This window comes from Plecotus auritus (genome assembly GCF_963455305.1).
Source record: "Plecotus auritus genome assembly, chromosome: 6".
NCBI classification, from domain to species: Eukaryota; Metazoa; Chordata; class Mammalia; order Chiroptera; family Vespertilionidae; genus Plecotus; species Plecotus auritus.
This window is the reverse complement of record NC_137773.1, coordinates 148204527-148218231: the sequence shown is the minus strand read 5'-3', so window position 1 is coordinate 148218231 and position 13705 is coordinate 148204527. Positions and strand designations below refer to the sequence as shown.

The window sequence follows — 13705 nt, the reverse complement described above, 5'->3', positions numbered from 1 at the left end:
AGTCACATACAAACACTAAAACATACAAACAGCATCATTGAGTCCATAAGCTTCCAAAACCACCCCTTGACTTAAACGCCCGGGGCATGATTCTCTGCAATGTGAAGAGAACTGATACCATTTCATATGGGTAGACGGGGTGAGGTGACAATTTTAAAACCTTAAAATTTCTCAATCCCTGCAGCAGACAAGCAGCACCCAGTTCAGACCCTCCAATCGAGGCCCAGGTCCAACTCCAAGCATTCCAATTTCCCAGCTCTTCACCCCGCCCCCACCCCGAGAAAAGAGGGAAAACAACTTTTATTGGTCTCATCTCCCGGGGGATTGACAAACTAGCGGGGCCGTGCTCGGGCCTGGACACGTTTCACGAGGAAGCCTCCGTCGGGGGCGGGGAGGGCAGATAGCGGGAAGCCTGGATTCGACGCCCCCTTTTCCCCAGTTGCCAGCTCCCAGCCCCACCCGACCAAGTAAAAGCCTGGGCCGACCGCCACGCCGAGCGACCCCCAGGCCCCTCCACTGAGGCGAGCTCGTTGTCATGTGACGACGCTGCCGCTAAAACACCGCAGAAACGCAGGGCGGCAGAAGGCGTTCACACCAGCCCGCCTCGGCCCGGCTCTGCCGGGCGCGGGCGAGTCCCGAAGTCCGGGCGGGGGGGGGGGGCGGAGGGCGGGCTTGGCGGCGGGCCCGAGCGCGCCACAAAGGCTTCCGCGCTCGTCGCCGTAGTGCCCGAGCGGGCGGGGGCACAATTTTCGGGGCCCGCGGGATGGGTGAGGAGCAACGAGAGCTCCGGGGTGCCCGCCGCGCCCACAGCCGTCGCCCCCACGCGCCCGGACGGTCAGCGACCGCCACACCGCGCGGAGGCCCGCGCGGCCTCCCTCCCTCGCGCAGCGCGAGCCGGGCCCGCCCGCCAGCTCCCCGCTCGCGCTCTCTCGCTCTCGCCCGGCCTCCATTTTGGATCGGCGTCTCCAGCCCCCGCGCTGCTGCCGCCGCATTCCCCCTATTTCCCGCCCCCCGCCTCTGTCGCCGCCGCCCGTACTCACCTCAGCTGCCCATCCGGGCGCCGCCGGCCGTGGACCTAGTTTCCCCCCAAAAGTCTCCGGTGTGTTATTCCCGATGTGGGGGGGTTGTTACGGGGTGGTCGCCGGGGGTTCGGGAGCGGGGGCCGCGCCTTCAACGGAGCTGCAATCCTAACCCGCCATCTGGTGGCATTTTCCACACGCCAATGGCGCCGCTGCAGACTTGGGTCCGGACCGCCCTCTGCTGGCCGTGGTGCATACTGCCTCGCTGACGGGACCGGCCTGCCCGGAAAGGGGAGGGAGCAGAGGCGCGAGCTGGGGGCCCCGGCGGGGACGCGCTCAAATGCTTTCCAGAGGGGTTTGCGCGCACGCGCACCAGCGGGGCGGGAAACGTGGCCTCTGCGTGGCGGCCCCGCCCCTGCACGGAGCACTGGGCCAGCTCAGCCAATCGTGAGCGGCGGGTCCTGCTGGATGAGGGTGTTGTGGACAGTTCGTGGGCTGCCCGAGGCTGTCGGAAAGACGGCCACGGTGGCGCCTGCGCGCCTCACTAGCCGAGTTGCCGCCCGCCATTTTTGGAGCTTTACGGAGACCTAGGAGGGAAACCTGCCCCGGCCCCTTCACCCAGGCCCCTCCCCTGGTCGCGGGACTGGCGCTTTTTTGCAGCCCTGCCCGGCTCCTACTGCCCCCACCCCTGCCCCCGCCCCGAACTCTCTGCGGCAACGGGTGGGAGTGGCGGCGCAAAACTGCTCCCACCTCTCCGGTGTAACCAGGACCTCGGAACCTAGCATTGTATTAGCGACTTATTGTTGATTGGCGCTTTACCGGGAGAGGGTGAAAAGGTTTCGAGAACTGTTTGAGACCTCCCTCGCCGCTGATCTAGAAGCGGCAGTGCCCACCCCAGGGCACGACCGGCGTTGTCCGTGACTCAGTAAAGCAGAGCCTCTCGTGGTGCTGGCTTTGCATAGGCGGCAGCATTGGCCAGTTAGTGGAAATGGAATGTAGCTAGACTAGGAGGCTGCAGCCTCAGCTTTTGAATTAGATCTCTTCTCCCACAGTTTAGGACTACTCTCAGTGGTCCTGAAATGGACGTTCCTGGCCTTGTAGCTGCCAAAAGGGAAATAATTGACTAACGTGAAATCAAGGCTAAAATATTGCCCTTGAAATTGGTCTCTTCCCTGCTTTCCATCTGCCTTCCTCGCGGTGGTCTTGGCCGTGTTTCCCACCTTTCCACTTGCTCACAACTTTTCTATACAAATTGAATCCTTAATCTCCCAGGTCATCAGCCCCATTTATGACTAAATTCTCTGTTGCTATAATCAGCTCTATTTTAGTAATGCCTTAGAATCGCTCAACTCCTTTACAGTCTTGAGTGACAATCTCCAGTAAATTACCCTAATTTTTGGTTTCTCTCCCAAGGGTCATAAGGTGTGTGGCTTTTGAAATCACAACCGACCTGGAACCCCACTTATAATTATTAATCTTTGGTTGCCTCAATCTCACAAAGACTATTTCTAACTTTCCTTGTTCAAGGTACCAGTCCCAATCTATACTAATAAACTTCATCTGGTTTCCTGGGATCAAAGCTATGGGACTCCCATATCGGTTTGATATTCTCTCCATATTAAAATATCTAGCCACATCCTGTTCTTGATTTCAAAAATTCTCATCAAATTAATCCATTCTTCCCTTCTCTCCAAAACCAGTCTTTCTCCCTGGACTACATATGCCACCCTTCCCACTTCCTCCTTCCACCTTTACTTTTTTTTTTTTTTTTTAATATATTTTATTTATTTTTTACAGAGAGGAAAGGAGAAGGATAGAGAGTTAGAAACATCGGTAAGAGAGAAACATTGATTCAGCTGCCTCTTGCACACTCCCTACTGGGGATGTGCCCGCAACCAAGGGACATGCCCTTGACCGGAATCGAACCTGGGACCCTTCAGTCCGCAGGCTGATGTTCTATCCACTGAGCCAAACCGGTTAGGGCCCACCTTTACTTTAATAGGGTCTGATATATCTTCAATATCTTCCTATTCACTGGCTTCTTCCTTTCTATTTTTCAACAGACAGTTTCCATTCCTTTTTAAAAATTCAGTGCTACTCCCTCCAGTTACTGTACTGTCAACTGTAAACCAAAGTTAATTTTATAATGTAATAAAAGATAAAAAGCATTTATTTAACTAAAAAGGAGCTGCAGCCCAGGACACACAAATTAGCAACCTAAATTGTGTTTTACCAAAGGGGAGGCCACCTTTTATAGCAAAAGTTCCCACCCAGGTTCTCAATTAGGTCTGTTTTATGTAAATGAGGTGTCCAAATTGCACATTTCAGGGCAGGTCTCAATCCAGGTTTTCCCTGCAGTTGTTGACATCCGCCAGCGTAAGTGGACAGACAGGGCAAACTGCAGGAAACCACAAGTTCTGTCTACGTTTTTCCTGGTACCCAGAATATTCGAGAAGCCCCTGTCAGTAAATGGCTATTAGGCTCTTACTATTTATAAAATTCAGGCTGTCAGTTGATCATGGGGAGTCCATCTCAGGAGAGAAATTCCTTTCTGGGGTTCATACCAAATGAATCTTCTTGGGGTCCATACAACCTTTTTTCACTGTCATATTTCTCAAAAGAACTCATTTCCACCTTATTCTTTACCTTTTATCAGTGACTCCATAACAGCAAATTGAAATTACACTTTTAAGTTACCAGAGTTCTAATTTCCAACCATTTTCTCATTCCTCGTTTTCTTGGCCCACCCAATCCTTAGTCCCTCCTTGAAACCCTATTTCCCTTGCTTTTAGGACAATTCCTGGGTTCTACAATCTACCTAGATTACTGGTCATCTGGTTTCTTTGTTAGCTCCTCCTCTTTATTCCCCCCCATAATTCAACTCCTAGTTCTCTGTTCTCTACTACATTCTTTCTCTTCAAAAGTCTCCCAAAATTACTGTCTGTTCCTGATTTTTCTGTAACTAAGATTCTTCATGTTCAACTTACTTGCCAGGAAGTTCCAGCTCAAAATTTAACATATAAAACAATGCAACTTTCTTATTCTAATTTCCTTATTTCTCTTAATAGCATCATAATTTCAGATTGTGGACTCTGGAAACAGACTGCTCTGGAAAGCTATGTGACCTTGGGCAAATCTCTTTATGCTTCAGTTTCCTCAATTGGAAGACAGCCATAACAATAATATCTATCTCATGGGTTTGTTATGACAGTTAAACAAATTAACACATATAGAAATGTCATTGGTTATTACATTGTTTTTATCTTGCTAAGAATGTTTAACAATTTTTAAAAAATACCCAGGGACATGGGTAGTCAACTTTCTGAGTTTATAGATATCTAAAATGTTCTTTATTTTGATCTCTTACTTGAACTGCTGTTTGTAAATAACTACCTAGTCCCCAAATTGTAAGGCCAGGCTTGATTGTTTTCCTTCAAAAAGCCCAGATCCCATCATATTCTCATTCAAATCCCTTGATTTTTCTTCAACTGCTCTATCCTCATTAACCCCTTCCCACCAATTCCCTTTGCCATACACCAGAACAATTATAATAGCCTTCTAAAAAATCCTTGTCTTTCATTCACCACCTCCCTTTTAAAAATATACAAAAATGTTCTGTGGGTCCTAGATTTACAAAATATAATCTAAAATAATAACTTTCAAGAAATGCCTTGTTTTTTTCAATTTCTATTTTATTACAAATTCTTCACATTCATTAGTCTAGTCTAGTCTAATAAATCATAAATGTACTAGTAAGCAAAAGGCAGATATATTTAATCTTTAGCTATCTGGTAAAATAAAGTAATAGGTTCCATAATGTGTTGACTTTGTTACAAAACACACATTTCCCAGTAGACTTTGTTTCCATGAAATTCTCAATGGAGATTCCAAAGTTCTTGGAAAAGATTTTCAAACACCTTAATTTTAATTACAGCTTTGGGTCATAGGTGTGAACAAAATATCAAAAAGGGTATCTGGGACTAGTATGGGTAGGAGCTAAGAGTTCTTAAATATTATTTAGGATAGGGACTAAAATATCAATGGAACAGCTATTTGTTTAGTTCAAAGTTCTTGGCATTGGAATTTCTACTCATTGCTGATTTCAAATGATCTGAAATGGGACTTGGCCCACCTTGAGCTTTCATCCTTGATAGGTTAGATTTCTAAAGAAGACAAGTGCCCGTTAGACTTTTATTTCAATTTAATCTTTCAGCCAACCTGGTACAAAAGTAAATATTTAATATTATAAATTTTAGAATTACATTTATAAAACTACATATTAATGTAAATGTAATATAAATGCATTTCAAGGTAAATGTTTAACATTTATTAACCAATAACATTAATAATGTTGCCTTTTAGCACAGAGCTAATTTTTAACTATTTTAAAATTTGTAAGTCTTTTTACTCTCTGGACACCTTTTCCATGAAGAAGATTTCAAAGTTATTCCATTGACCTTAAAGTTCTGCTTAAAGTAATATTCAGCCAACTTATTTTCATAATAATAATTGTATTCCTTTAAAAGAAGGCTTTTTTTAAATGTCCCCCCCTTTTTTTACAGTAGTTTTTGGTTCACAATAAAATTGAGAGAAAGATACTGAGATTTCCCTATTATCAACATCACTCACCAGAATGATATATTTGTCACCACGGAGTAACCTATATTGACACATCATAATCACTCAAAGTTTATAGTTTATTTTAGGGTTTACTCTTGGTGGTGTACATTCTATGGGTTCGAACAAATATATGATGACATATGTCCATCATTATAATATCATACTAGTATTTTCATTGCCCTAAAAATCCTCTGTGTTGTGTGTTTTCATCTCTCCTCCTCCTCACCCCTGGCAACCACTGATCTTTTCATTGTCTCCATAGTTTTGCCTTTTCTAGAATGTCATATGGTTGGAATTATAGAGAATGTAGCCTTTTCAGATTGGCTTCTTTCACTTTAGTAATACGCATTTAAGCTTCCTCCATGTCTTTTAGTAATTTGATAGTTTATTTCTTTTTAGTACTGAATAATAATCCATTGTCTGGATGTACCACATTTTATTTATCCATTCCCTTATTGAGGGACATCTTGTTTGCTTCCAAGTTTTGGCAATTATGAATAAAGCTTCTATAAACATTCCTATGCAGAATTTTTGTGTGGACATAAGTTTTCAACTCCTTTGAGTAAATACCAAGGAGTTTGATTGCTGGATCATATGCTAAGAGTATGTTTCGTTTTATAAAAAACTGTAAAATTGTCTTCCAAAGTGTCTGTACTATTTTGCTTTCCCAAAGTAAGAGTTTATTTTGCTCCACAACATCAGCATTTGGTGTTGTCAGTGTTCCAGATTTTGGTCATTTTAATAGGTGTGTAGTGGTATCTCATTGTTAGAATTTGCATTTCCCTGATTACATGTGATGTAGAACATCTTTTCATATACTTATTTCCCCATATGTATATCTTCTTTGGTGAGATGTCTGTTAAGGTCTTTGGCTCATTTTTTATTTGGGTTGTTGGGGTTGAGTTTTAAGAGTTCTTTGTATATTTTGCCTAATAGTCCTTTATTATATGTCTTTTGCAAATATTTTCTCCCAGTTTGTGACTTACCTTCTGATTCTCTTGACATTATGTGTTTCAGAGCAAAAATTTTTAATTTTAATAAAGTCCAGCTTATCAATGATTTATTTCATGGATTGTGTCTTTGGTGTTGTATCTAAATGGTACCACCCCAAGGTCATCTAGGTATTCTCCTGTGTTATTGTTCTAGAAGTTTTATATTTTTGCCTTTTACATTTAGGTCTATGATATTTTGAGATTCTTTTTGTGAATGATGTAAGATCTGTGTCTAGATTTTTTTTTAAATGTGAATATCCATTGTTTCAGTACTATTTATTAAAGAGACTTTCTTTACTCCATTGTATTGCCTTCACTTCTTTGTCTAAGATCACTTGATTATCTTTATGGGCTCTCAATTCTTTTCCATTGATCTATTTGTCTGTTCTTTCACCAATATCACACTGTTTTGATTACTGTAGCGTAATAATAAATCTTAAAGTCAGGTAGCATCAGTCTTCTAACTTTGTTCTTCTCTTTCAATATTGTTCTGGCTACTCTGCATCTTTTGCCCTCCATATGAACTTCAGAATCAGTTTGTTGATATTAATTTGGATTTTTATTTGGATTACATTGAATCTATAGATCAAGTTGGGAAGAACTGACTTCTCAATTATAATGAGTCTTTCTACTCATCAACATGGGATATCTCTTCATTTATGTAGTTTCTCTGATTGCAGTAATCAGAATTTTGTAGTTTTTCTCCTGTAGATCTCATAAGAAAGACTTTTCAAAGTAACATTTCATTAATGATTCTTCCCTTCCCACACTTTTACAGAGTTCCAGGTGCAGCTACTGTATATTTAGACCAAAGAGAGGTCTGCTAATTATTCTTCAAAACTCTTCATTTTCACTATCTCCACAAACCTGTAAAATAGTATTTTAGGGATCATGACCATTGTTTCATTTCACTCTTCATACATTTAGTATTCTTCCTTTGCATTTTTCACTTGATACAGGACATTTGCTGCTAGACCTTTGGAAAAAATCAGAAATTGTTTTCTCTTTCCTACTCTTGCAATTAAGGTGTTCTGCCAACTGGTGGCAGTAATGTGCCATGGTATTCTACCTATCAGATTAAACCATGATTTTTTCTATTCCTTTTTAATATGAAAAACACAATTTCTTGTAAACATGAGCAATCAGTCTGTCCCAAAATTGATAATAAGAGAGAGCCAGAATGCCTCCCCTTTCAAAGTCAGTAACCTGGTTGCAGACAAAATCCAGTTCCCAAAATATGGAAGACCAGAACTACTCAGACACTTGAAGGAAATCTCATAAGCAGAGGGATGTATTAGTGTGGGTAGGACCTAAGTGTTCTTAAATATTATTTAGGGTAGAGAATAAAGTATCAGCAGAACAACCATTTGCTTAGTCCAAGTTTCTTGGTGTCCTTGGTTTTCTACCTCATTGCTTATTTTAAAAGATCTGGAATGAGACCTGACCCACTTTAAGGAGTGAACCTTGATAGGGTAGATATCTAAAATATTGTTTCCATATAAACAAAAAACCAAACCTCTAATTTTTTTTCAGTCAAAGAAATACACATGCCAACAAATAAAAATAAATTAAATTATAACAAAATCAAATAGCACTAAAATATATATGATGAAAAGCAACAAATTTCATCCTAACACTTTCTAAATCTAGGACAATCCCAAAGGACAACCTCTTTTACATGTTTTTGTGTGTGATTACTTTGGTATTTCTAAATATGCCCATATCAATTTTAGACGTAATGACTCCCTGCTATGAAAAATAAGGATTATGCTAATATCTACTCCTCCAACATTTAACATTTGCATTAATTTTAGCTCTTTTGTTGGTTATTTTTGTAACTTTTAAAATATATATATCTATTTTATTGATTTCAGAGAGGAAGGAAGAGGGAGAGAGAGAGATAGAAACATCAATGATGAGAGAGAATCATTGATTGGCTACCTCCTGCATGCCCCACACTGGGGATTGAGCCCAAAATCCAGGCATGTGCCCTGACTGAGAATTGAACCGGGGACCTCCTGGTTCACAGGTTGACACTCAACCACTGAGCCACACTGGCCTGACTCTTTGTAACTTTTAATAATACACTGTGTGCCTGGTCTAATTGTTAAAATTTTCATGGGTGGTGAATCAGGTTGGTACACCAGTGGAAGGGTATGTATTAAATGGTATGGTGTATCAGGTATTTGAGAAATATAGGTAAAATACTATAAGGACAATGAAATTGAGTGATGCCATGGACTGAATTGTGTTCCCCCAGAAATTCCTATATTTAAGTCCTAACCCCCAATGTGATTGTACTTGGAAGTAAGACTTTTAGGAGGTAATTAAGGTTCAATGAAGTCATGAGTATGATCCTTATTTAATAAGGTTGGTAGTCTTATAAGAAAAGGAAGCTATCCCTCTCTTTCCCTCTCCCTCTCCCCTTGAAGGAAAGGCCATAGCAAGAAGCCTGCTGTCCACATACCAGGAAAAGATCCTTTATTGGGAACTGAAGCAGGTAGGCACCTTGATCCCATGCTCCCCAGAACTGTGAGAAATAAATTTCTATTTTTTAAGCTACCTGGTCTAAGGTATTTGGTTATGGCAGTTTGAGCTAAGACAGGTGACTATTCCTAAGGCAGACTGATGCACTGGAAAAAGATAATGAAAATCTGAGAGTGATTAATCACTAATGGAAAGCTAAAGTGAAGACTACATTTGTAGCATACAAAGTGGCTCTCATCTCCTGCAAATGGGAGACTAGAGTAATTTAAAGAACAAATTCAGTCAGAGCAGCTAAGCTCCAAAGATTAAACTTCTAATCAAGACAAATATACTAAGGGCCCTGGTTGGGAAAGAATAAGGTTTGATACACTAGATGAGGATGTTCCCAGAAGTAGCCCACCCTTCCCTATTAAGACTATCCTTTTCCCATTGTTTAGGGATAATGCAGAGACCTCTTCCCATCAAGACCTCTTCCTCTCAAGATTTGCTTTTAGGTTGTCTCCTGTCGAGTAGCCCTGAACTGATATTAAGTCTCAATATGCTGGATATGATAATGGAGGAAAGAAACTATATCCCAAAGGAGCTTTACTATCTAGCCAGCATGAACTGAGAGACTAAGTATAGGATTGATTTTTGAGGGTTCTTGATGAAAAAGAAAGGGTAAACTTAGATTTGGGACTCTCGCAGTACTAAGGATTTAACATCGTAGTAAGAACCTCAAAATTTCATAATTGATGTGGCTGACAGTGGAAGAAAGAATTTAAAGGATCAGGCAGTCCCAGACAGGTGGCCAGTTGGTTGGAGCATCAACTGGTACACCAAAAGGTTGCAGGTTCAATTCCAGGGCAGGGCACATACCTAGGTTGAAGGTTCCATCCCTGATTGGACACATATGGGAGGCAGCCAATCGATGTTTCTCTTTTGCATTGATTTCTCTCTCTCTCTCCTTTTCCCTCTCTCTCTAAAAATTAATAAACATATCCTCGGGTGAGGATTTTAAATAAAAGATTTAAAAGATCAGGCAATCGGTTATGCTGAAGACCATATACTATGTAAAGATGGAAAGCACACCAGATGGTTAGGGTACAGAAGGCCAGGAGGCTACACCATATGTCAAGGACATAAATATATTGTTGTGAAGGACACCAATCTCCTTACGCAGCTCTGTGGTGACTTTCTAGAAGCCAGAGTTCATGATAAAGGAAGTCGTTAAAGAACTAGGTTTACCTATAGTAATAGGGATGGTAGGACCCCAAAATAATAAGAGTCCAGTTGTAGTGTTTAATGGTCAGAAGCCAAGTTGGACAATCACTGTAATATAAAATCAAAGGAGCAGTCAGGTGGAAGTAATCCACAGAGAATTATTGAAGATAATTAATAGAACCTGGTTTTCCTAGGGGAAAAATTGATGGGTAGCCAATGGTGGTACCTTCAGATGAATTAAAAAATGTATAGCCAGGAGACTAAGGCAGTTATCCCAATAAAATCATGATAAACTCCAGTAGAGATCAGGTCCCCAGGACAAAGGAACCTGCAACACCATGGCAAATGTACAAAGTAATGTACAGTCCTTCCCCAAAAGTTGTTCCAGGACTTTTGGACCTAAGGCAATTTACTAAGACAACTGTGTACTGAGAGAATGGGGATACACAAACATTTCAAGGGCTGTTGATCACAGAGTCTGAATTGAGATTGATACTTAGAGACCCAAAATCATGGTCTGCTTGTTAGAGTAGGTGCATATGGAGTCCAGGTAATAAATGAAGTCCTATCTAAGGTCCAACATTAGTCATCCTCACTTCTTGAATATATAATCAGAATAGTTATACTTCATAGTTAGCACAATCACCACATTGGGTCTTTGGCCTATGAAGTAATAGCTATCATAATGGGGAAGGCCTATTGGAAACCTCTGAAACCGCCTCCTCCCCTAGCCAAGACATAAATAAAAAACTGTATTGCTGGGGGAAATGGTGAGAATTAGTGCTCCTCCTAAAGATCTAAAGGATGCAGGAGTGGTGGTGATCCCCATCATACCTCCATTTTATTCAGTAGTGTGGTCCCTGAAAAACACACACACAGCCTGATTCTGGAGAAAGATACAAGATGTGGTGTCTTTGCAAGATCAGCGTAACATAAGTTCGCTGGTATACAACCATTAATCTGACAAGTATGTTCTTTTCCATCTTTCAGAAAAGAGAATGAAAAAACAGTTCTCATTTACATATAATGGCTAACAATATACATTTACATTTCTGCCCCAGGGTTATGTTAATTCTCCAACCCTTTGTTATAACGTCATTTTCATTATACTGGACAGTAAACAAAACTTTTTTATTCTGAAAAGAGATATCATAGATATCTTCTGATGCTGTTAACTATACAAACATCCTTGGAATGAAAGTTCAGAATAAAAGTTGTTGGTGTCTGCTTACAAGATGTGCAGAAACACAAGAGTTGGAAAAATTGTCTCCAACTCGATTCTGCAAGGTTGAGGGTACTGGTCTCCAAAGGGAACATAAGGTTATCAAGGGAACACAGCAAGACTTCAACTGAGCTATAAGCTGTGGCTGGAAACCTAAGCTATTTGTGTTCTTTGAGTCCAGAGACCAGCAGGCAAAAAGGGGAGTCACCATTCTGGCACAGGTTACACAATGGAGCCATGGAAGAATATGTTTGGCATTCAGATGATCTACTTGGACACCTCTTGGTTCACCCTTATCCAATTTTGCTATAAATAAACAAGTGTAGCAATCTCAGCCCAAGAATGGGGTGGCCAGGATGAGGGTCTGCCCTCTGGTAAGCCACTGAGACCAGCAGAGATGATAGCTGAGGGTAAGGGGAATCTAGAATGGTAGAGGAAGAGGGAGATGATGAGTTATCAAGCCCCTGAGACTAGCTGCAATGCCAGGGGTTGTAGTTTATTCCATTAACCTTCATTTGAAAAGTTTCCCACAGAAAAAGAGGCCCACTCCAATCATGTTGCTCCCAGAACAAATATGATGAAGTATATCTGAATAGAACAAGAGGTAGACTATAGTGGGCACTGTGATATGCTGTCCAGATCCCTCTTCAGTGAAGGATTTGTTAGCCCAACTTCTAGGAATAATGTTGGCCCCTTCAAGGATTGCTTCAGCTGCAGAGAGGCATGATCCTTCCCAGGATGGCCCATATCCAGTAACTGATCAGTGCCAGGGTATAAAAAGGCCTGGCCATCTCAGTCTAATTTGGTATGATGCTAAGGGTCCATTCTAGTGTTATAGTGTAAATCAGAAGATGCCTTAATAAGCCAAATTAATTTGGAAGTCTTTTATTTTTACGTTAGCACTAGCGGGCTCAGAGTAGAATGTCTCTGTCAAATTCTGGGCCCCCAAGTGGTGGAAGTCTTCTCTATTTATACCTTTTTCAGCTCTTTGTCTTCCAAATTTGGAATCAGACTTCCGGACCTTCTGAGAAAAAGTCCTGTGTGCTGGGACTGGGCTGTGAGATTATATCTCAAGGCCTGGCCTGGCACCAGCACTGACAACTCTGTCTGGGGCCTAGTTTATGGCCTCTCTGGAATGGGAGTAGTCTTATTTTTCCCTATTATTTAAGCAAGCAAGTGTTTACAGAAGCCAAAATAGCAGGGTTAAAATTTCAAACAGCAGTTTTTACCCAAGATGGAGGTTACTATGCTTCACTAGCACCAGAACTCCTTATGAGGTCAGCCAAGGCTCACTGGGCTTGCATTCCTGTTTAACTTCTCCCTCTGTTCAAGTCTTCCACTTTTCCCTTCCTTCTACAGATATTGATATGAAGGGCATGCCTTAATAAATAGCCTGCCTATTAAAATTTATTTCAGAGTCTGCTTCCTGGAAAACCAAATAGCCATTTATAGTATACTAGAGACCCAGTGCATGAAATTCATACACAGGGAAGGGGGGGTCCCCTCAGCCCAGCCTGCACCCTCTCCAATCCAGGACATCCCTCTCACAATCCGGGACCACTGGCTCCTAACTGCTCACCTGCCTGCCTGCCTGATTGCCCCTAACTGCCCCCCTCCACCGGCCTGGTCGCCCCTCACTGCCTCCCCTGCCGGCCTGGTCGCCCCACACAGCCTGCTGTTCTGTTGTTTGGTCATCCCTCACTAACCCCCCTGTCGGCCTGGTCATAGGCAGCCATCTCATGAGAGTGTGGCAGTCAATTTGCATATTACCTCTTTATTATATAGGATGTACATGTATGTGTATAAATTTGTATAGCCATTCAAAATTCTTTGTTTTCAAAGAATAATCATTGACATGAAAAATATCACAATATAAAAATAGTGAATGGTAGAGATTAATAAAAGATTATACATATAGTTTGATACCAATTTTGACATTATTTTGGGGATTGTTTCTTATCAGCATATATACATGGCTATGTATCCACATACACACACATATACTCATAGTAAAGGGAAAAAATATCAAAATTTTAACAGTGAATATTTGTAAATATTAGAACTGCAGGTCCTTTTAAAAATCCTTTACCTTTTCTAATTTAAAAATACATATATACATGATTATAAAAAAGAAAAGAAAATGACATTGCAAAAGGGTATAT

At 41.5% G+C, this 13705-nt stretch overlaps 1 protein-coding gene across 3 annotated transcripts in view; it reads right to left on the bottom strand.

The window, feature by feature from the left end:
* Positions 1-1283, bottom strand: part of STAG1 (STAG1 cohesin complex component) — a gene marked incomplete at its 3' end in the record, with an annotated part of 343778 nt that extends 342495 nt beyond the window's left edge. For all 3 annotated transcript variants that reach the window (XM_080674892.1, XM_080674893.1, XM_080674891.1), the window contains exon 1: positions 1041-1283. The remainder of the gene's footprint in view (positions 1-1040) is intronic.
* Between the last annotated feature and the right edge of the window lie 12422 nt (positions 1284-13705).